Here is a 23,764-nt window from a genome sequence, read left to right as displayed (position 1 = left end):
ACTGTGTGGAGTTTGCACATTCTCCCCGTGTCTGTGTGGGTTTCCTCCGGGTGCTCCGGTTTCCTCCCACAATCCAAAGATGTGCAGGTCAGGTGAATTGGCCATGCTAAATTGCCCGTAGTGTTAGGTAAAGGGGTAAATATAGGGGTATGGGTGGGTTGTGATTCGGCGGGTCAGGGTGGACTTGTTGGGCCGAAGGGCCTGTTTCCACACTGTAAGTAATCTAATCTAATCTAAATGTAGACTAATGGGATTGTAATTTGCTGGGTTGAATTGTCCTGCTTTTTGTGTACAGGAAATACCTGTGCAATTTTCTACATTGTTGGGTAGGTGTCAGTGTTATAACTGAATTGGAACAGCTTGGCATGGACACAGCAAGTTCTGGAGCACAAGTCTTCAGTTCTATTGCCAAAATGTTGTAATATTCAATGCCTTCAGTCATTTCTTGGAGTGAATCAAAAAACCTTGTCACTGATGTTCAGTTTGGGTTCAGCCAGGGCCACTTAGCTCTTAACCTCATTACATGGTTCCTCTTGTGGACAAACGAGCTGAATTCCAGGGGTGAGGTAAGAGTGACTGTCACAGAGTCATATAGCATGGACCAGACCCTTCAGTCTAATCAGTCCATGCTGACCATAATCCTAAACTAAACTAATCCTGTCAACCTATGATTGGCCCATATCCCTCCAAACATTTATTTATGCACTTATCCAAACATCTTTTAACATTCTAAGTGTATCCACATCCATCACTTCCTCTGGAAGTTCATTCTACATACAAACCACTCTGTGTCAAAAAGTTGCCCCAATGTCTTTTTTGAATATCTCTCCTCTCACGACAAAAATAAGGCCACTAATCTTGAAATCCCTCCCCCCAGGGAAAAGACCACTGCCATTCACCTTACCTACACTCATGTTTTTATAAACTTCTATAAGGCCACCCCTCAACCTCCTACACTCCAGCGTCTCATAATTGGAATCCTTCATTCCTGACAATATGACATTAAAGCTGGATTTGACAAAATGTGGCATCTGTGATGCTGGGAAACATTGGAGGAGGCAGAGATAGACCATCCATTCATCACTTCTGGTTGAAAATTATTGCAAAGCTTCAGCTTTATATTTTGCACTGATGTGTTGGGCTCTCACCTTGTGGAGGGTGGATGGGAATTTTTGTGCAGCCTCCTCCTCCTCCAGTGAGCAGATTAGTTGTCCACCATCATTCATGACTAAATGTTGCAGGAGTTTAGATTCAATCTGTTTGTTGTGAAGTTGCTTAGATGTTTTGTTTAATTTTGTCATTAGTCCCCTGATGTGAGTGAGATGGACTTTGCAGGGTCAACAGGGTTGTGTTTGCTGTTTCTGGTGCCTTAATCAATGTTAGGTGCTCTGTCTGTTTTCATTCCTTTTTTGAGACTTACTAGCGATTGATTCAACTGACTAGCTTGCTCAGCCATTTTAGAGAAGAGCTGATAGTCAACACATTGCAATGAATCTGTACCTCATGCAGGTCTCCTCTACTAAAGGTCTCCTCTCCTTATTGAACCAAATGAGTTTTACAACTATCGACAATTGTCTTCATTAAATTTTTAATTCCAGATATTTACTGAATTCAAATTACAACTATCTATTATTGTTGGAATCTAACCCAAGTCCCCAGATTATTACACCTGGATCTCGGGGTTGCTGGTTCAGTGACAATACAACTACACCATTTTTTGGATTAACATGTTTATATTTCTGGGGTTATGATATTTTTTAATAATCATTATAATGAGAGAATTACTTCCTGGGGTGGTAATGGAAATGTGTTTTAATGGTGAGTTTTATAGGTAAACATTGATGATCATTAGTGTGTTCTCTGTTTAGAAGGATCAGAGTTGTTGTTATGCTTTGGGAAAAAACACACAGCCTGAAATCTTTTGATTTCAGTTTGCAGAGGTCCTGGTTGAAATTAGACATGAAGGAGATAGTTTAGAATGGTTTTGAAATAATTTACCCCAGTTTGAGAATTTTAGCTTGAATTTTCCATACCATAAGTGTTTGGTTAAGACTTAAGTGGTTATTTGAAACTGAGGAAATCTAAGTTCATTTCTATGACTAATGGAGAAAGAGGCTATCAAACCCTCAAGATTAGGAAATGAAAATAAACTGCTAAGTTAAACATTTTGGTGATAAAGAAAAAATTGTCTCTCTTGTATTTGAGTGCGAGAAAGTGATGGTATTGGGATAGATGAAATTGTATTTTTATTATGTATTTCAAAATCTGTCAAATGTGTCATATGTAAGTAGCTTTCTTTATTCTATTTTACCCATACTTTTCTTTGCATAATAAACTTCTGTTTTATTGTTGATACAAAACCTGTAGAATCACATTATTGTGTGTTCAGAGAAAAAAACCATCTTGTTAAATAGAACGAAAAACCTGTGATCTATCAAATGATATTTCAATGAGATTGTCCAGTGATAATATCAGTTAAGATCATAATATATTTAAATGCACATTCCCTAGACTGTCTACTGTCACTTTGTATTTCATCTGACTGCCATGCAAAACAAATGGAGTTATATTGCACTGTAAAGGATACAGGATTATATACTGAAGTCAGAACTAACCTTGACAATTCTTATCTTTATCACATAAGAATATGAGTAATAGGAGCAAGAGCCCTTCAATCCTGTTCAATGAGGCCAGGTTGATTTTCTAATTCAACACCACTTTCCTACACAAAGTCTATCTCTTGAAGTTTCAAGTATGTGGAAATTGATCAATCTCGGTCTTGAACATGCTCAAAAACTAAGCCTTCATGAACTCTAAGCAGAGAATTCCAAACATTCCCTATGAGTGAATAAATTGCTCCTCATCCAAGACCTAAATGACCAATCCCTTATTCTGAGATTCTGTTCCCCAGTTCTAGACCTCACCCCAGCCAGGGAAAATCTCTTTTCTGCAATTACCCTAACAATGATCATAAAAATGATGTATGTTTGAATGTGATCATCTTATTTCCTTGTAAATTCAAGAATAGAAGTCCAGTTTATTTAATTATTCCTTATATGACAATCTCTCCACCTCAGGAATTAGTTTGATGAACATCATTATATATCATTGCACATAGAATTCCAGATGTCCTCTCACCAAGGTTTCACATTGCTGTAGTACATGAGAACATCAGAACTGGCTGATCTTTTTGTGGCCTCAGCTTCACTTACTCGCCCTCTCACCATTACACTTAATTCCTTTATTGTTTAAAACATTATCTACGCTAGCTTTAAAAACATTCAATAAGGAAGCCTCAACTACTTCACTGGGCATAGAATTCCATAGATTCATAACCCTTTGGGTAAAGAAGTTTTTCCTCAATTCTGTCCTAAATCTGTTCCCTCTAATCTTGAGGCTATACCCCCTTGTCCTTGTTTCACCCGCCAGTAGAAAACATCCTCTCTACTTCTATCTTATCCAATCCCTTCATAATGTTATATGTTTCTGTAAGACTCCCCCTTATTCTTCTAAATTCCAATGAACATAATCCCAGTGTACTCAGTCTCCCCTCATAAGCCAATTCCCTCATCTCCAGAATCAACCTAGTGAACATCCTCTACACCCCCTCCAGTGCCAGTACATTCTTTTGCAGGTAAGGAGCCCAAAGCTACACGCAGTCCTCCAGGTGTGGCCTCACCAGCACCCTTTACAGCTGCAATATAACCTCCCTGATTTTAAACTCAATCCCTTTAGCAATGAAGGACAAAATTCCACAAGCCTTCTTAATTACCTGTTGCACCTGCAGACAACCTTCTGTGATTCATGCACAAGGAACCCAGGTCCCTTAGCACAGCAGCATGCTGTAATTTTTTACCATTCAGATAATAGTTCTTTTTACTGTTATTCCTAACAAAATGGATGATTTCACATTTATTAATACTGTACTCCATCTGCCAGACCTTTAAATTGTGAATAATTGCGGTCCCAACACTGATCCCTGAAGTGCACCACTAGTCACTGATCGCCAACCAGAAAAGCACACATTTATCCCCAGTAAGAACATCTTTACTCCTGTATTCAAATCCTCTTGTAATAAAAGCCAAAACATACAATTTGTGTTTTTAATTGCTTGGTGTGCCTACATAAAAACTTGCAATAACTCATCAACAAGGACACCAAGTTCCTTTGAAATTCAACATTATCCAACTGTCCCTTAGAATCCATAGAATTTCTACAATGTGAATACAGGCCATTTGCCTCAACAAGTCCACACCAACTCTCTGAAGAGCATCCCAAACAGACTCACCTCCTACTCTATCCCTGTAACCCTGCATTTCCCATGGATAATCCACCCAAACCATGCATCCCTGGACACAATGGGGGAAATTTAGTATGGGGAGAAAGTGAGGTCTGCAGATGCTGGAGATCAGAGCTGAAAATGTGTTGCTGGAAAAGTGCAGCAGGTCAGGCAGCATCCAGGGAACAGGAGAATTAACGTTTTGGGCATAAGCCCTTCTTCAGGAATGAGGAACGTGTGTCTAGCAGGCTAAGATAAAAGGTAGGGAGGATGGACTTGGGGGAGGGGCGTCGGAAATGCGATAGGTGGAAAGAGGTCAAGGTGAGGGTGATAGGTCAGACTGGGGTGGGGGCGGAGAGGTCGGGAAGAAGATTGCAGGTTAGGAAGGCGGTGCTGAATTTGATGGATTTGACTGAGACAGGCTGGGGAGAGGGGAAATGAGGAAACTGGTGAAACCCGAGTTCATCCCTTGTGGTTGGAGGGTTCCTAACCGGAAGATGAGGCGTTCTTCCTCCAACCATCGTTTCGCTGTGGTCTGACGATGGAGGAATCCAAAGACCTGCATATCCTTGGTGGAGCGGGAGGGGGAATTGAAATGTTGAGCCACAGGGTGGTTGGGTTGGTACAGGAGTGGTACAGATAAGATGAATAGCAGTTCTCTTTTATATAGGGTGAGTTTTCAAGACTACAGGGGATATTTTTAAAGGTGAGAGGAGGAAGAATTTTAAAAAAAGACATGAGGATTATTTTTTAGAAACAAAGAAAGAGGTTTGTGTGTGGAATGAATTTCCAGAGAAAGTGGTGGATATGGGTATTGTTACAAAGTTTAAAAGACAATTAGATAAGTACATGAATAAGAAATGTTTGGAGGGATATGAGTCAAGCGCAGGTTTAGTTTGCGATTATGGTCAACATGGACTGGTTGGACCATTGGGTCTGTTTCTATGCTGTATGACTCAATTCAAGAACTAAATCAATGTGGCTCGAGGTAAGGAGCAATTACATCACTCAGTATAGTCTATAGGCTCCCAGCAAGTGGGAAGAATGCAGAAGAACAAATCTGCAGGGAAATTAGAAGAATGTCCGTAATATAGAGAAATAACAATGGGGAACTTTAATTACCGAAATATAAACCAGGATACTTGAATTGTAAAGGGCAGAGGGGGGCAAGCATTCCTTAATTTCATGCAGAAGAATTTCCTACACCAATACACGTCCAGTCCAACAAAGAACATACGCTTGGACTCATCATAATAATAGAAGCAGGAGTAGGCCTTTCGGCCCATTGAGCCTGCTCTGACATTCATTAAGATCTTGGCTGATCTATCAATCGTCTCAGCTCCTCCTACCTGCATTATCCCCATAACCCTTAATTTCCCTACCATGCAAAAACTCACCCAACTGTGTCTTGAATATATTTAATGAAGCTGCTGTTACTGCGTCCTTGGGCAGAGAATTCCATAGATTCAGTACTCTCTGGGAAAAGCAGTTCCTCCTCATCCTGTCCTAAATCTACTCCCCCTAATGTTGAGGCCATGTCCTCTAGTCCTAGTTTCAACCACCAGCTGAAATGACCTGCCCGCCTCTATCTTCTCTATCTGACCTATCACCCTCACCTTGGCCTCTTTCCACCTATCGCATTTCCAACGCCCCTCCCCCAAGTCCCTCCTCCCTACCTTTTACCTTAGCCTGCTGAGCACACTTTCCTCATTCCTGAAGAAGGGCTTATGCCCGAAACGTCGATTCTCCTGTTCCCTGAAATTTAGTATGGCCAATCCACCTAACCTGGACATATTTTGACTATGAGAAGAAATAAGAGCACCCAGAGGAAACCCACGCAGACACAGGGAGAATGCAAAAACTCCACACAGACAGTCGCCCAAGGCTGGAATTGAACCTGGAGCCCTGGTGCTGTGAGGCAGCAGTGCTAAGCACTGAGCCACCATGCCGTACCATTTATGGGATGATATGTATTTCGGTTTTCTGTACCAAAGAGGATAACCTCATTTCTCCACATCGTATTCCATTTATCAAATCTTTGCATGTTCCCCAATCCTCTTCAAGCATTTTTGAATCCTTTTCATAATTCACACTTCCATCTAGCTTTGTATTAGCAGCAAACTTGCCAATATTATACTTAATCCCTACTCTCAAGTCTTTTTTATAGTTTATGAAGAGCTGGGCCCAAGTACTGATCCATGCAGTACAGGTACACAATCCTTTATCCAAAATCCTTGGGGCCAGTTAATTTTTGGATTTCGGAATTTTTCGGATTTCAGAATAAATGACATTTTCACAGTGAAATTAAAAAAAATGACTGAACAGCAGATCATGTGTGACTAGTACGAGCACTGAGAGAGACAATTGACGCCTGCCAATGCTGAGCCACGCCCCCAAGTCACATCTGCGTGACGTGGGTCGAGTGGGTGTGGAGATGGGTCACCTGCTCACACGCCAAACAACCTTGCTATTTAGAAAAAACCTCACGATAAAACTTCGAATTTCGGAGCTTTTCAGATTTCGGAATTTTGGATAAAGGATTGTGTACCTGTGCTCTATAAGGCAAATCTTGTCAACCTGAAAATAACCCATTCATTCCAACTGTTGTTTCCTGTCCATTAACCGCCTTTTAACTCATGCCAGTATATTCTCCCAAATTCATATGGTCTAAATTTGTTTATTAACCTCTTGCCCGCAACCTTAGCAAACACAATCTGAAAAATGTAAAATGTACACATGCCACATTCATTGGTTTCCCCTTATCTCATCTAAGGTACATCCTTATAATAGTGATCTTCATTTGTAATGGATGTGTATGGTACAGTTAAATAGCAGTATATAGTGGATAGAAGATATATGATATATAGTGGATCAAAATCTAGAAGTGCAGTAGTATTTTCGATATTTCTAAGATTTGTGAGAGATTATTCATATCAAGAAGCTACTTAATTCCATACTTGCAGTATAGTCTAATGTTACATTCACAATCTTAAACTTCAGAGCCAAATTATAAACAGCTTTTTTAAAAATTCTATAACTGCAACAGTTATATAACTAAGGAACTAAGTCATTCATCAACAATTAATACCAACATTCAATCATCGCATTGAGCATTGCTGATTAGATCACTATATATTGTTCATCTCTATTGCCCATGAGAAGGTGGTGGTGAGCTATCTTCTTACAGCAGCAGCCTTGGGGGATAAGTCCACCACAGCACTGTTAGGAAGGAATTCAAGGATTTTGATCCTGTGATATGAAGAAACAGCAATAGATTTCCAAGTCACAGAAATAAAACCAAATTGTTATGGATTGCTGGAGATCTGAAATAAAATCAGAAAGTACTAGAGGAACTTAGCAAGGTCTTACAGCATCTGTAGAGAGAGAAATAAAGTGAGCATTTCAAGTCTTTGGAAAATTGATGGGTTTTACACTGTAGCAAAAGGGGAGAGGAGGAACAAGTAGAACAGATGGTAAAGTTGCCCCAGAGCAAAAGGCAAAGAGAGTGCTAATGGTATCAGTGAAGTAATACAGATGGAGAGTAGTGTATGTTGGCAGGTGTTAATGACAGAAAATAGGTCAACTATGCTGAGTGCAAGCCCGTGCAAAAAAGGCAAGGTGTGAGGTAATTAAAATGTTTGTTGCTTACCCCTAATTATCTTCGAGAAGATCAGATTTCTTCCTACTACCAGTATAAAGTATACTGAATACTATTGCTTCTCAAATTTCCAATTTTAAGATTAAAATGTATTCAATGAGAAATATTAGATTAGATTACATTACAGTGTGGAAACAGGCCCTTCGGCCCAACAAGTCCACACCAACCCACCGAAGCACAACCCACCCATACCCCTACATTTACCCCTTAACTAACACTACGGGCAATTTAGCATGGCCAATTCACCTGACCTGCACATCTTTGGACTGTGGGAGGAAACCGGAGCACCCGGAGGAAACCCACGCAGACACGGGGAGAACGTGCAAACTCCACACAGTCAGTCGCTTGAGGCGGGAATTGAACCCGGGTCTCTGGCGCTGTGAGGCAGCAGTGCTAACCACTGCTGCCTCACAGTGGTTAATATGTTAAAGAGGAAAACCTGAAATCACCTATTAATTCAATAGCTCATCCCAGCAATGTGCTTGTTCACTGTGGTGTTTAAGACAATGCCAAAAGAATTTGCAGGCTGTCGATAACAGTTGCAGAATAAGTAATAAAGTGAAACATGACTGAAACTTCCATCATTTACAGGATTTAAAAATGCAATATTGAGATATCACCACGGTTAGTGTTAACTTTCAAACCTCACAATCTTTTGGTCTCATTAAAAAAGTTTACAGGGAATAAATATATCAATGAAGCATTGTTGTCTGATCAAGTAAGAAATGTTTATTGTTTTTCATATTTAATTTTCTCTCATCTTTTTCCAATTTATGACAGTTAAGATTTTAATTGATGAGTATTCACAGCCTTAAGCTTTCTCCCTAAACCACTCTACTTCTCTGGAAAACCTACCTCTGACCAAGCATTTAGACACCCCTTTTCATTGACTTATTCGCTGATTCAGTGTCTATTTTGTCTTATGATGCTTCTATGAAACACCTTGGAACATTTACTCATCTGAAAGGCATCAAACAGATGCAAGTTTTTGTTGGTAAAGTTTCATAGCTACAGCAAACTTTTTATTAACTGACACCCATGGGACCAGAAATGCACCAGTTGATCATTTATTCCAGTTGGTCAGGAGGTGCACATAATCAATGTAAAAACACACAGTATGTAATAGAAACGTAATGCACGGAATCTACACATCACTGTTATACTTCGTATACGACATAATCACTTAAATAATAATGCAACAATGCTTTAAATAGAATGTATTGGCATAAAGCCTTTTCACTAATCACCCTCACCTGACTACTCAAACATAATGGTAATATAGTAAATTTCCAGTAATTCAGATATATGATTTTTGCCAGGGTTTATTGAGAGTGCCAGTTCATATGGTGCCGGTCAAAACAATACTTGCTTTACTGTCTGCCAAGTGAAGACTGGTTGCTTCACTGTAAGGTTAATCCTATTCCAGGACATGGTTTATCATTACCTGTTCCAATCTTTATCAAGTAGATACCTCAACAATCATCAACAGTAGTTGAATGTCTTATTCATATGGCAGTGACCTTGGGAACAATGGAGGCAGCAACGTGCGTGACTGGAAGTGAAGCAATACATATGAAGACTGAGGTCCCCTTGGGGCGAATGTTTACTCGACTTTACAGTTAGTATAAAATTTAACAGAAAACTACTATTCTATACTGACTGGATGTAATGAAACTATTAGAAAGTATCTATGTACTTGTTATATTTGATAGTAATTAAATAGCAGAATCAAACTGCAAAGCTACTCATTTTACATTCCATAATGTATTGCAAGAGGACAAAGTAAACAAATAAAACAATTCAAAGTACAGCTGCACTTGTATTCTATCACACAGAGACATATATTATTCAGCTGCAGCTGTGTTGGTGGGAGAAGTTCAGTAATATAAGTGAAAGAAGAAGATAAATCAGCCTTTAGTTGGTTTAATTAGCTTTAGTTAAGAGATTAGCAAAGAGTGGAAAGTCAGGTGCTGCATCAGTTTTGTAACTTTCTTCTTTTTGAGTGCTAAATGAGAAATGTTTCTGTACATCTATTAAAGAGAGAGAGAGAGAGAGAGGTAATGGGGAATATATGTCCATTAAAGGCAAATAGAGTTGATACTATAATCAACAAAAGGAATTGTCAAGACTGTTAAAAGTAGTATTCTAAAATAATCTCCATGATAAAGGAGAAGAAATATAAATTAACAATAATAAGAATTTACTGGATTTAATATGTGGAGGAAAGATAGCGCTGGAGAATCTAATGGGACTTAGAGGAGAGATATTTCCAGCAACTGACAATTTCTGAACCTTATGACATCTATCCCAAAGTATGAAGACAAATTGGAGATGAAATCATCATTACATGAGTCATAATTTTCTCCAGCACATGTTGTGTTATTGGATTGGAAACTTTCAGATGTTACTCCTTTATTTATGAAAAGAGAGACAGCTAGAGAAACAAATGAAAATTATGAGGTTATGCATTTTAGCCGGAAGAATAGAGGAGCTGCATATTATATAATAGAAGAAAGACTGCAGAAAACTGCAGAGGGAGAAGTTGGAGGTTCTTGTGTATAAATCATAAAAAAAAACCCTAGCACACAGCTCAGCAGGTAATAATGAAGGCAATAATAATGGAATGTTGGCCTTCATTTCAAAGGGAATAGAGAATAAAGAGACGGAAGTCTTGCTAAAACTATATAAGGCATTAGTTAGACCAGACCTAGAATATTCCAAATAGTATTGGTTCCCTTATCTAATGAAAGATACACTCACATTGGAGGTAGTCCAAACAGGGTTCAGTAGATTGATTTGAGGTATAGAGAAGGATTTTCTTGAGGAGATTGTTGAGTAGATTGGGCCAAAACTCAAAGCTTTTTATTGAAACATATAATAGTCTTAGGGGGCTTAACAGGGTAGATGCTGAGATTGTGTTTCCCTGTGGGACAATCTAGGATCAAAGAGCATAATCTCAGAGTCAGGGATTGTCCAGTTGGGACAGAGATGAGGAATTTCTTGTTTCAGTGGGTAGTAAATCTATAGAATTTTTACTGCATAAGTGTGATGATGTTGTGGCTTTAAGAGGTTATTTTGTCCTTGTATGTTTTGAAAAGAGGTCTTAAGGCAAAAGTGATAAGCAGTCTACCAAAATCACTAGAGGAAACAGCTTATGAGTCTTTGGGTTTTTTAAAAGAAAGTTGAAACAATAGAAGCAGCCCAAAATGGTGGGGTCGAGCTCTCACAGCACCAGGATTTTTCAGGTTCTTTTCAGCAGCAGTTGTTTCTGGGGTCTCAGCAGGATTGGAGGGCAGTGAATCTCTCCTGGATGGTACACTCTCTCTTTGGGTTTTGTCTGGATGGTTTTTTTCCTGAAGTTGCATGTGAGACTATTCTGTTTCCTGAATTTGCCTTTTGAAAAGGGTAGATTTTTGGGATATTACTGTATTGGAACAATCACTGTTTAATTGTAAAATAATTTATTATTCAGATACGTTTTCCAATAGAGTTAAGTCCATCCAAATTCCTCGTTCTTTCGTTGTATCTTAACCATAGCGTTTGAATAAATTATGTTTTACTTGACAACGAGTAGTTTGACCAATCAAATCGCACTCAGGTACACAGCCCCTCATATCTACCTTCAAAATAAGAAAACGTTAGGTCCAGACTACCTCTCATTACATTTTGAAAGGTCTGGTCTAGTCTGGTCCGTAACAAGGGCTGTAGAAACTTCGTGTTAAGTATATTCAAGACTAGAATAGATTTTTAAAGAATGAGAGAATCAAGAGTTATGGAGAAAACGGCAAAGTTGAGGATTATCTGATTGGTCATAATCTCATCGAATGGTAAAGCAGACCTGTCGGGCCAAATGGCCTACATTTGTCAATCTACAATCCATGGCAGGAAAGCTTCTGGACTCTGTCATCCAGGACCAAATGATTGAGCACATGGTCAATAGTAAACTGATTAGAGATAGTCAGCATGGGTTCACAAAGAACAAGTGTATTGAATAAATGTTATTGAATATACTGAGGGGGTCAATAACATGGAGTGCCTAAGGATTTTATCTAAGCAGATATCGTTTGATAACACTCCACAAAATACATCTATCTGAAAAGGCCAGGGAGGAGAAATGGGTCAGTATCTGGGGCCTAGGGCAGTTGCAGATCATTCACAGAAATGCCTCAATCAGAAAAGAGGGGCAATGAGGGTTGCACTTACCTAGTTCCCTATCTGGCCTGAGGTCTAAGCAGAATGACTTGATAGGAGTTACCAAACATTCGCCTTGACCACTTCCTGCCAGTCTCAAATTACAAGTGGGTGGGGTCCAGTGGTTAAGTAACCATCAATTGTCCAATTAAAAGCCTTGATTGGGGTGAGGCAAGCTAGTGGCCCTAGGGCTTACCTAGTCACCACAGAATTTCAGATAGGTTAGGGTGGGTAGAAAGGCCACTCGGGGAATTTTATAGCCCACAACCTCACCCCTACATTCAAATCTGCTGGCAAGGACCATAATTCTGCTCTCTGTTTAAAACGGCAAAAGGATTTGATAGGGAAGATCAATTAAATCTACTTTGCTTGGTGGTACAGGCCAGCATACAGGAGTACAATCTTTAGTTTTTAAATGAAGGACAATTGAAATAAGACACTATCTCCCCATTAGAATAGTTTGACAAAAAAAGCAAAGAACTGTGGATGCAGGAAATCTGAAACAAAAACAAAAATTGCTGGAGAAACTCAGTAGATCTAGCAGCATGTGTGGAGAGAAAGCAGAGTTAACATTTTGGATTCAGTGATCCTTCTTCAGACTGCTGACTTTTTCTAATCAGTTCATTGTTGCCCACATGCTCAATCACTTGTTCCCGGATGACAAATTCCAGAAACTTCCAGAGCTGAGCAATGGAGAAATGATCCTAGTGCATTCCTGCCAAGTTTAACAGACATTTTCAAGGTCAGGATGCTTAGATTCTTGGTAAGTAAAGATACCAAGAGGTATGAATCAAAGATGGATAAATTCAATTGAGTCACAGCTCAGCCATGATCTAACTGGATAGCAGAACAGACTCAAGTAGCTGAACAGCTTTCTCCTGTTGCTGTGCTCAACTCATTTCCTCTGGCATTGTCAACAGCAAGGCGGAAGCTCTGAAATATATCCATAACTGAACTTCTACGCCATTTTGGCAAAAGTTGATGTTAAATATTTCCCTCATTAATGCCTGCAAAGAAGTTCATCGTCGTATAAACTGTTGTGACTTTCCTCTCCATCTGCTCTTTTCTAGCCTTCAGCTTCCAAAGAAATCTGGCACTTATTGGGGTCCAGTTCCACATTCAGAAACAGTATTCAACAACTCAGCCAAGTAGCCATTCTTTAAATATGAGTCTGTACAGTTAGTGTTGATGTTCTGTTCACCAGGGAATGGATCATAGCTGAATGTGAGTCTTTCTCATTTAACACATAAGCATGTAGACTATTTTTGCAATCATACATTTTTCATATGACAATAGAATCCAATAATTCACTGGACAGAATATTATTCACCCATCATAGTTGTATCACTGGTAGTGAATCAGTTGGAGTCAAATCACTTTAATTCAATTTTCTGTTTTGCCCTATATCCTTTGTATACCTTCTTTTCAAACATTCATCTTATTTTCTTTACATTGTATTGTATTCGCATCAATTGTGATAAAGTCCTCCACACTTTCTATTAAAAGATTTCTTACAACTTCCCCCTTTAAAGATATCCTTGACTCTATGCCCCCTTGTCAACCAGTAGAAACAATGTGCTGAATTTTACAAAAGTCAATTGGACACCAATTTGGGGGAGTTTCATGGAGGAATTCTCTCCGTGAGCTCTAGGGAGTTACCTCACACAACTCTCCACTGATTATGTACAATTATGTACATTATGTACAAACCATTCCCAAAATCACTGTGCTGCTCAGCCCACATTTAAAGGATGGCTGTACATCAGGTGAAATCTGCTAGCCAAGGATATTCCTTCACAGTACATGTAAATATAGAAACATAGAAGATAGGAGCAGGAGGAGGCCATTTGGCCCTTTGAGCCTACTCTGCCATTCATTACGATCATGGCTGATCATCCAACTCAATAGCCTAATCTTGCTTTCTCCCCATGATGTTTGATCCCATTCGCCCCAAGTGCTATACTTAACTACTTTTTGAATACATTCAATGTATTGACATTAGAAACTTCCTGTAATAATGAATTCCACAGGATCACCACTCTTTGGCTGAAGAAATGTCTTCTCATCTCTGTCCTAAATGGTCCACCCCGAATCCTCAGACTGTGACCCCTGGGTTTGGATACATCCATCACTGGGAACATCCCTTCTGCATCTACCCTATCTGGTCCTATTAGAATTTTATAAGTCTCTATGAGACGCCCCTCATTCCTCCCCAAACTCCCCAAGCCCCTAATGGCCAGTATAACAAAACATCAGTGTTCAGTATGGGATCATCACAGGAAAGCCTTCAAACAGTTGATAATGAACAGCATGAAAATTGAAGGCAAAAGAAACCAGAAAGTCACATTTGTTTCTGGGAATAAACAGGACTTGCTGCCTTTTTAACAATAAATTTACAGTTAATAAATGATGATCTCGCCCAACTCATATATATTGGAACCAAAGAACTGTGAATGCTGTAAATCAGAAATAAAAACTGAAATTGCTGGTAAAGCTCAGCAGCTCTGGCAGGATCTGTGGAGAGAAATCAGAATTAACATCAGGTCACTCAACCCAAAACGTTAACTCTGATTTCTCGCCCATAGATGCTGCCAAACCTGATGAGCTTTTCCAGCAATTTCTGTTTTTGTGTTATACTTATAGGAACTAGGTGTGCATTAAGTCCTGTCTGGCTTGTCATGTTCAATGCTGCACTACTCTATCATGGTAAAGGTGATGCTCCTTCTGCTTAAAGTCCTTATCTTCCTCTTTGGTAGACTTTACTGTCCACCACATCCACCCTTCCTTGCTCCAGCTGTGCACAGCACAGCATGCCAGGACTTTGCAACCAGGACTTTGTCTGAACTGTATTGCAAGGTGCCCCTAAACCTATCCAAGCATTGGAACCTCATCTTCAGGAGGTCAACTATTGCTCTATGCCGCTAATGGAAGAATGAGCGGCACTGTAGCTATATTTGGCCTCAGTCCAAGGTTTGAGTCATGGAGTTATCACCCACGGGTGCAGAGACTAGCCCTTGTCTCCCAACAGCCATCCTTGAAAGGAATTGGAACTTGAAATAAAGCAGGAACCTGATAGTTCTCAAAGACATAGGCATCATGGCAGCTTCCAGGGTACCTGGACAAGACTTCTAAGATGTGGTGCCAATGATCACCGATGATTTGTACATTTACTTAAAGTATGCGTTTTCTATTGTTGAAGTCTGTCACATTATGGTATGGCACTGTCAGCATGAAGTGTATGTGATCTATAGCACCCTATAGTTGAGAGAATCTAGTTACGGTGCCAAAGCCTACCATGCAGGCTGCAGCACTGATCCCATCATGGGGTAACAAGATGAAGTGGTGTGATCTGGCACAAATAGCCTTTAAACACTGTGTGTTGATGATTGAGAGATCGCACACTGGTCCCTAGTGGGAAAAGCCAGTTACATTAAAAAATAGTGGATCTATCCTCGTGACAGTCATTGGGATGGATTTGCAACCATCACTTTCTGTTTACAAGTCCTGCTCCAGCAGATGATAGTGACCTGGGCAGCATTCCCTCTAATTTGTTGTCCTGGTGTGCATGGTCCATGTGCAGCAGCGAATTCCAGAACTGGAAATCATTGCTGAAATCTGCATCGGTACGCTGACTGTGGAATGTTGGTGAGGTTGTGCATGTACAGAGCTTAGAGGGAAAGTTGGTGCTGGGACAACCTCATCTGCAGCATCAAGGCACCTGGCTCATTTAGAGGAAATGGCATTGAAGGCGATAGACTCTAGGCACACTGTACCTCCTCTACACCCTGAAGGGACCTTCAGCTACGAGATCTCCAAGTGGAGGCTGTTCAGCAGTCGCTGGCCCTGGACTGTTAGTGCATTTGTTCTTCCTCAATTCCTTTGTTCTTTCATTGCACCACGGCCAAAGTGTCAATAAATCCTACTGTGGTTAGATCCATTGGGCACAGTTCCAATGACCCTATGTGGGGAATATCATAAACAGAATAGGTCCTTAATAATGTGAGCATTCAGCATTTGCATCACACACAAATGACAGATCAAGATGGTTCTCAATAGAGTGAATATGGAAGTTGTGAGAAATTTCCTTTTGTAGAGATTAATTATAGCGTGTAATGGATAGATCATTGTTAAATATTGTAAGTAAGACCATGTGAAGAAAGCAGAGCAATGGAATTATTTTGGAGTGTTCTAGCAAAGCTCAGCTGAATGCTCTTCTTCTGTGCTGTAAAGATCTATAGTTTTAGATAAAAGCTTTCACTTTTATATAACCAAATACTGAAAAAAATCCTTTTAAATTTTGGATATTGTTCATGCTCCCTTGTGCATCTCTAGAATTCATAACCCCAGAGTGCGTGGATGCAGATACTAAACAAACTTAAGCAGGAGATACTCAGATTTTTCATTAGTAATAGGTTAAAGGGTTATGGATAGGGGGCAAGAAAGTGGAGTTGAGGCCAAGGTGAGATCAGCCAATATTAAATTGCAGAGCAGGCTTGAGGGATTGGATTGCCAGCTTGTGCTCCTAGTTCTTATGTTAGTTTGTTCTTTTTCTCCACATCTTCCAACACCTTTGGGTAACAAAACTGTCCACTTTCTGGTCTAGAGAAGCTGAATTTTAAAAATGTAATTTTGGGATGTCGTAACTGGAAAAGGGTCCTTCAGTACAGATTTGTGACCCTAATGTACTAACTGACTACATTGAACATTGGATTCTGTCTTTCTCTACTCACTTCCTCAAAACTTGTCTAATTTTAATAATCTTCATCTTGGCCTTCGCAGCATCTGTAGAACTATTCGTTGTACCTCATGTTTCTCCTCATAACTATAATTATATTATAATCTGGTAAATTGTGTGGTCTCATGGCATTCAGGTCCTTTCTATAATGGGGTGCTACCTAAAACTCTACACAGTATTCTAACTGCACTCTAAACACTGTTTATCAATATATCTTCTACTCTATGCTGCTATATATAAAATCCAAAAGCTGTTGGGCTTTCTAATGGCTTATCTACATGCATTAGCATTTTGAGAGAATTACATATTTGGACCCTACAACATCAATGCATTGAGATTAATTGCACTTACCACATGGCAATTTCACTATTTTGACTAGCCTCACAGGTTCTTGCATTTGCCAAAACCCCCTACTTTGAGTCATTCTCGCAGATTTTGTGCTCCCTAAGTCCAAATCATCTAAATCCACTTTAAAAAAGAGTGAATCAGGTACTGATTTTTGATTAAGAACGTAGATATGTTTGAACTGCTTCTAAACGTAACAGATACCTAGGATGGGGGATTTACCTGACAAGGAAAGGGTGGATGTCTTTCCATTGGTGTTCAGAAGAACAAAAGGTGATCTTTTTGAGACATATACAATCCTGAGGGGGCTTGATTGGGTAGATACTGGGAGTTTGTTTCCTCCTGTACAAGAGACTAGGACTATGGGAAGCAGTATAAAATTCAAGGAACAGTCTGTGTCATTTAAGGCTGAGAAGAGACTTTTTTTTATTCCCCTAGGTGGGGTCATGAACTTTACAAACTCTCTTCCCCAGGGAAAAGTGGAAGGAGGGCCATTTTAAAGCAGAAGCAGATAGATGCTTGATTAACAAGGGAATCAAAAGTTATCAGCAATACATGGGAATGTTGATTTAAGGCCTTAATCAAATCAGCCCTGATCCTGTTGAATGGTGGAGCAAGCTAGAAGGACCAAATGATCTAACTGTGTTTCTAATTCATATGTTCATGTTATACTACCTCTTTCCTTCTTTCTGTTCTTTTCTCTTGAATCAGGATTTGATCTGATTTAAACGTTACTGTCATGTGTATGCAAGTACAGAGAATTTAACTATTCTTCAGTTCCAAGTTGAAGACATTTGCTTTTTGAGGGATGACTAAAACATTGTAACCATAACCTTATCTGTCTTGGTTGTATTTCACGGAGTCTACAAGGTGTGTGTGTGATTTTTTTTTGAGGCAGTCATTTGATCTACTGCTGCAGCACATTTGCTGCATTATAGATGTTTGGGCTGAAGAACCACATGAGATATATCAAACTGCACTTTTCTGAGCAAAGCAATGAATGTAATTATGGCAAAGATACATACTACTCTTTTGAGTACAGGCTCTAATTTGAAATGAGGCTATTAATAAAAAGGCACATCAGCAAGACGCAGTTGGTTGCTAACAGAGAACTAGGGTATCATTCTTCCCTAATTCTACAAAGAATAAAGATTCCTAAAAATCTTAGACATTAAGCCATTTCCTGCAATGCAGGAGTTCCTTGATGTGTGCAGGATCACTAAATTTAGCATTTTACTAATCCCAGCAGGACAGCGACTAACATAATGTCCATCAGACATTTCTAGTGGTCACCCCTCTGTGAAACGTCCTAGGAGAGTGTGAAAAATATCCACAATTTAAAAGGTTTTCTTGCTAGATCATTAGAGAAGGATAAAGGACTGCACATTTATAAGTGATATATTACCCAATCATCATGTCAAAAAAACATGTGTTTGATACAAATATTCTTCATTGGATCGCAACTACTTATGTAACTTGAAACAATTTATAAAACTTGACAGTAATTATTTGTCCTCTAATAGCTCAAACTAGATGCACCCCAAGTGCATCTACTATCTTGAACCTTCAACAGCTAAAAGATTGATGCTTTTTGAACAGTAGACTATTTCAATTAATAGTTTTCACCAGTATGAACTGACACTGGGCTGGAATAAGCTAGTATTTAAAGATGTATTATGACATTTTCTGATGCTTCTTAGTTATTCTACATCCAATTAATTTCACATTATATTATCAATAATTTTAATCAGTTACACCTTTTATGGAAAGGGACTAAGAAAATAAAAAGTTTTCACTGAACCATCTAGTTTTATAATACATTCCTTTACTTCTAGTTTTATCAATGTACCAAAACTGCCGATTCCAAATATAGCGACATCTGTCATACCTCTCACAAAAAGAGACTTATCAACATCCTGATGCCTGGGTTGGATTTACCAAATGCATATTAATCAGGCCATACATGATGAGGCACCCACCTGAATACTAGCACGCTGATGTCCCTCGACACCCCCAGGTTTTACAGGAACAACTTGATTTAAACAGTATGGACAAATTCCTGGGTAACATTTGTTGGATCTGTCACTTGTTGAGTCAGTGATGGTGGTGCAAGTTAAGGAGCCTTTACAATGTTTATGAAGTGCGCAATAGAAGTGCATTAAATTATCAAGAACCTACATCAAATTGATCTCAAACATCATTACCAAGCACAAACATAGCCCAAGAAAGATTTCACGTGCTAAATCTTCACAAGCATCACATTATCTCAAATCAATCCATTGACTGTATTTAATAATTATATAAGGCTCATTGTTGAATTGGCAGAGCTTATTTAGAATGCTGGGCTCAAAGAGTATGTGAATAAACATGAAAGCATTGAGATACGAGCGCAGATAACAAGGACAAAAGTTACTCTGATATAAACAAACAACAGAATACCTGTTCTCTTGCTGAAAAGCAGAAAAAGCCAACCTGAACTTCACTAGAAAACTGGATTTCCACCTCACATCATCACTATCTCTTGCCACAACCTAACGACACTGTGTGTGATGGAATTAAGGAGAAAAGGCACCAAACCACATCACAAGTCTTCAGTAAAAGACAGCTCAACCCCTACTCTTTAAAACTCTTAAATAGTGCATGATTGGGAAGTCAATAAACTCATCCTGACAAAATATGGGGCTGAATCTTACATTTCTTGGCTAAGTTTCAGTTTTGGAAAGTTTCCTGGAGGGTTTCCCTCCATGAGGCCGTCCAAGCATTTCATGCTATTAGCCCAAATTTGCATCATTAACTACCCACCATGTTTTTATGGCATCCTTTTCATACAATGTTAACCCGATTCTCCCATTCACTGTAACCAAAGAACTAGCTAAACTCGGATATCCCAGAACTGACTGACATCCATGGTATCAGCACCATCTTTAAAAGGCTCCTGCACGCTTGGAGAAGCACTGCCAGTCTCAAGCTCAAAAATTTGTCTACCTCCTCTTTAAATCCTTTTGGTGATCTAGTCTCAACAATATTCTGGAGCAGAGAATTTCAGACTTTCAGTGCTTTCTGAGAGGGGAAATTCCTTCACATTCCAGTTTTAAATTGGCTTCTCCTAACGATGTAAATGTGACCCTGGTTTGAGACTCTCCCAACCTGTGGAAAAGCCTTCTCAACATTTACCCTGTCAAGGCCCTTCCATTCTTGTGTGTTTTAATAAGATCACACTTCATTCTTCTAAACTGTAATGAAAATGGTCTAACTGTAAATCAACCTCTCCATCTTTGGGACAAATCAATGGATCTCCTTTGAATTACCTCCAATGCCAGTACACCCCTTTTTAAATACAAGGATCAAAACTGTATGCAGTACCCCAGATGTGTACTCATAAACATCTTGTACAGTTAAACTCCAATTTCCTAGCAATAAAGACCAAAGTTCTATTTGCCACCTTGCTGTACCTATATACAAACAAGTAGTAAGAGTAGATCACCCAGCCCTTTGAGCCTGCTCTGGCATTAAATAAGATTGCGGCTGATCTGATTTTAATCTCAACTCTACATTCTTGCATACCTCTGATAATCTTTCATGGAAAACAAGAATACATCTACCTCTGCCTACGAAGTATTAAAGATTCGGCATCCACGACCTTTTGTGGAAGGAAATTCCAATGGCTCACAACCTTCGGAGAGAAAACCTTTTCCTCATTTCTATCGTAATTGGACAGCCCCTTATTTTAAAACTATGACCTTGCGTTCTAGATTCTCCCACAACATCCTTCCAACTTCCAAACTGCCAAATCCCCTCAGGATTTTATAAGTTTCAATTGTCACCTCTGACTTACCTAAACTCCATAGGATACAAGCTTTGCCTATCTAGCCTTTCCTCATAAGGTAATCTATTCATTCCCTGCGTTATTCTCGTCATGTGAACAGTTTCCAATGCATGGTAAATACAGTGACCAACACTGTACACAGTATTCCAGATGCATCTCACCAATGCTCTGTGTAACTTAAACATAAACTCCCAACTCTTGCCTCAATTCCCCTCACAGTAAAACATAGCATTCTATTAGCTTTCCTGACTACTCTGTGTACCTGATATTAACCTTCTCCGATTCATGCATTAGGACACCCAGATCTCTCTTCACTCGCTGCACACAGAGCTCTGCCACCTCTCACCATTTAGATTATACGCCTCCTTTTTATTCTTTCTGATAAAATAGATAACTTCACACACTCTCACATTGTACTCCACTTATCAGATCTTTGCCACTTAACTAATTTATAGCCATTTGTAGACTCCTTATATATTCTTCACAACTCACTTTCCTACCAATCTGAGCCGTCAGCAAATTTAGTGACCTTATGTTTGGTGCCTGCATGCTAGTTTGCTTGTGTTTCATGCACAAAAAAATAATACTCTCTAAATTGCTCTCTTTAAGCGTACTCTGCCTTTTAAGCATTCTTACCCAAATTCATAACCTCACACTTTCCTAATTAAATTCCATCTGCCAAAATTTTGCCCCTTCACTTAACTATTTCTTTCCCCTTGCAGATTTTTTATGTCCTCTTCACAACACACCCCGTCACCTAATGATGTATCATCAGAAAATATGATAGATTACATTCTCACCTCTGCTGCAAGTCATGAATACAGATGGAAAGTAATTGAGGCCCAGGGGCACTCCATTAGTTATATATTTCCAACCTGAAAATGACTTTAATCCTGACTCTGCCTTCTGTATATTAACCAATCCTCAACCCATGCTTATGCATTACCCCAATATTGTGAACTCCTAGCTTGTGCAATAACATTTTATGTGGCACTTTATCGAATGCCTCCTGGTATATTTGTAACACATCAAATTATATTTACTTTATGTCCACTAATCAGATGTTTCCAATGAGAAAATCTTGTTTATTAAGTTAACTGCTGTACAGGTGTTGGCTGACATATTAACACAATTATGATAATTATTCTTTCATCTTCTTAACCTTCTCATTTTTAACCTGAAAGTAAATCATTGAGAAATGGCCTGTTCGATCATGTTTTTATTTAAAACAGCCTCATTTGTATTGGTATCATACAAAATTTCTTTATGCTGTAAAAGATTACAACAAAATTGGCCAATTTCCTTTATCTACGAGATCAGTATTGTAACAAATAAGAGTACACAGTGTATCTGCTTATTATTACGTTTTAATATTATAATCTGATCAAATAACATGACAGAAAAAACCTACTAATTTCATAATAATGTTTTATAAAAAGTTTACCTCTATTTTTAATCATCTTTCACAGCTTCGTTACCTCCACACTCTCCTCCTATATTTTGGGTGGTGAATTGGGATACTCTAGGCCAAAGAGCTGTCCATGGTGTGGGCCATTGTTGATCCCTATTAGATAACAGGAAACATACTTACTCAAGCCTAATCAGTTGCTTAGGATGGGGAAGGGAGAGGAGGAGTTCATAAATTTACAAGATAAACATAGATGAGGAAGGTCATTCAATCCTTTCCAATTGATTCACTTAGAAAGATCCTTCAGCCCTCCCATCATAGGGACCAAATGTCTGTTAAATGATTTAAGGTTGTTTTGCCTCAACTACTCTACTGAGAAGGTCATTCTATGTGCAAAAGAATTTCCCGATATCAGTTCTAAATTTACCTTTTAGTAGTTTGAATTGGTGTCCTGTGCCCTGCTATTTTGAGTTCTTTTCAATTAATTTTACCTATTATGTATCTTAATTAAGTCACCATCCTTTGCCTTTTAAGATTGAGAAGTCTTTTCTCCAAATTTCTAATCACTCACTTTGCAACATCAAGGATCAGTCTTATCTGTTCTCTGAATATTGTGTTTCAGTGATCAGAACTTGACTGAGTACTTAAGTTTTGATACAACATTACATAGGTTAAGTATCTCTACTTGTCATTTCCATGGTACAACTCTCTATGGTTTAGCTATATGGTTAGCTATAGTTTATGCTATATGGTTTAGCACCTGAGTTAATTTTTCTCATTTGTTGCTTTGTATTGATTTGACAGAGAATGCATAAAATTCCATTTGCCTTTCGAAGCCATCTTTAGCTATTTCAATATTATTCACCAAATAATTATTTTGTTCATTCTTTCCAAAATTTTTAAAGTTTAGAATGAAAAAAACGTAATTATTAATAGAATCACCCCAATGTTCTCAGCTCCAAACATTAAATTTATTCCATTGATTTTCTTTTAAGCAAGTATATTTTAATGTTAAAGAATAGATATAAGCTACTCACACCCATTTATTTTTTTTAATGGAGAAAACACTGGAAAATACTTTCTTCAATTCCTGTAGAAAAAACTGCATTTGCTAAATTACAATTTCACGACAAATATCAAACAAATGAATTCCTTCCTCAGTGAATCACACTGTTTTCAGCTTAGGTGGTCTAAAAATGAATTGGTCATGGTCAAAAACTATGAAACTGGCAGTGAATAGAAAATAATGTATCCTGAAGATTATAACAAGTTAACAACTATATCACAGAGAAGTATCTCAAATCAGCCTTGAAAATACAACA

The 23,764-nt window shown here is 38.7% G+C and overlaps 1 protein-coding gene across 6 annotated transcripts in view; it reads right to left on the bottom strand.

Annotated features, from left to right (window-relative positions):
• stau2 (staufen double-stranded RNA binding protein 2) overlaps positions 1 to 23,764 on the bottom strand; it is a 362,332-nt gene that overhangs the window by 89,438 nt on the left and 249,130 nt on the right. The window contains exons 13-14 of one of the 6 annotated variants that reach the window (XR_006311521.1): positions 22,479 to 22,598; positions 15,902 to 16,086 (exon numbers count right to left, since the gene is read on the bottom strand). The exons of 4 other annotated variants lie outside the window; for them this stretch is intronic. The gene's annotated coding sequence lies outside the window, so the exon portion shown is untranslated. The remainder of the gene's footprint in view (positions 1 to 15,901; positions 16,087 to 22,478; positions 22,599 to 23,764) is intronic. One more of the 6 variants, XR_006311520.1, reaches the window with a different exon arrangement.

The sequence above is a fragment of the Chiloscyllium plagiosum genome, chromosome 4, assembly GCF_004010195.1.
Source record: "Chiloscyllium plagiosum isolate BGI_BamShark_2017 chromosome 4, ASM401019v2, whole genome shotgun sequence".
Lineage (NCBI taxonomy): Eukaryota > Metazoa > Chordata > Chondrichthyes > Orectolobiformes > Hemiscylliidae > Chiloscyllium > Chiloscyllium plagiosum.
The sequence above is the reverse complement of the archived record's forward strand: the minus strand, read 5'-3'. Positions and strand labels throughout refer to the sequence as shown.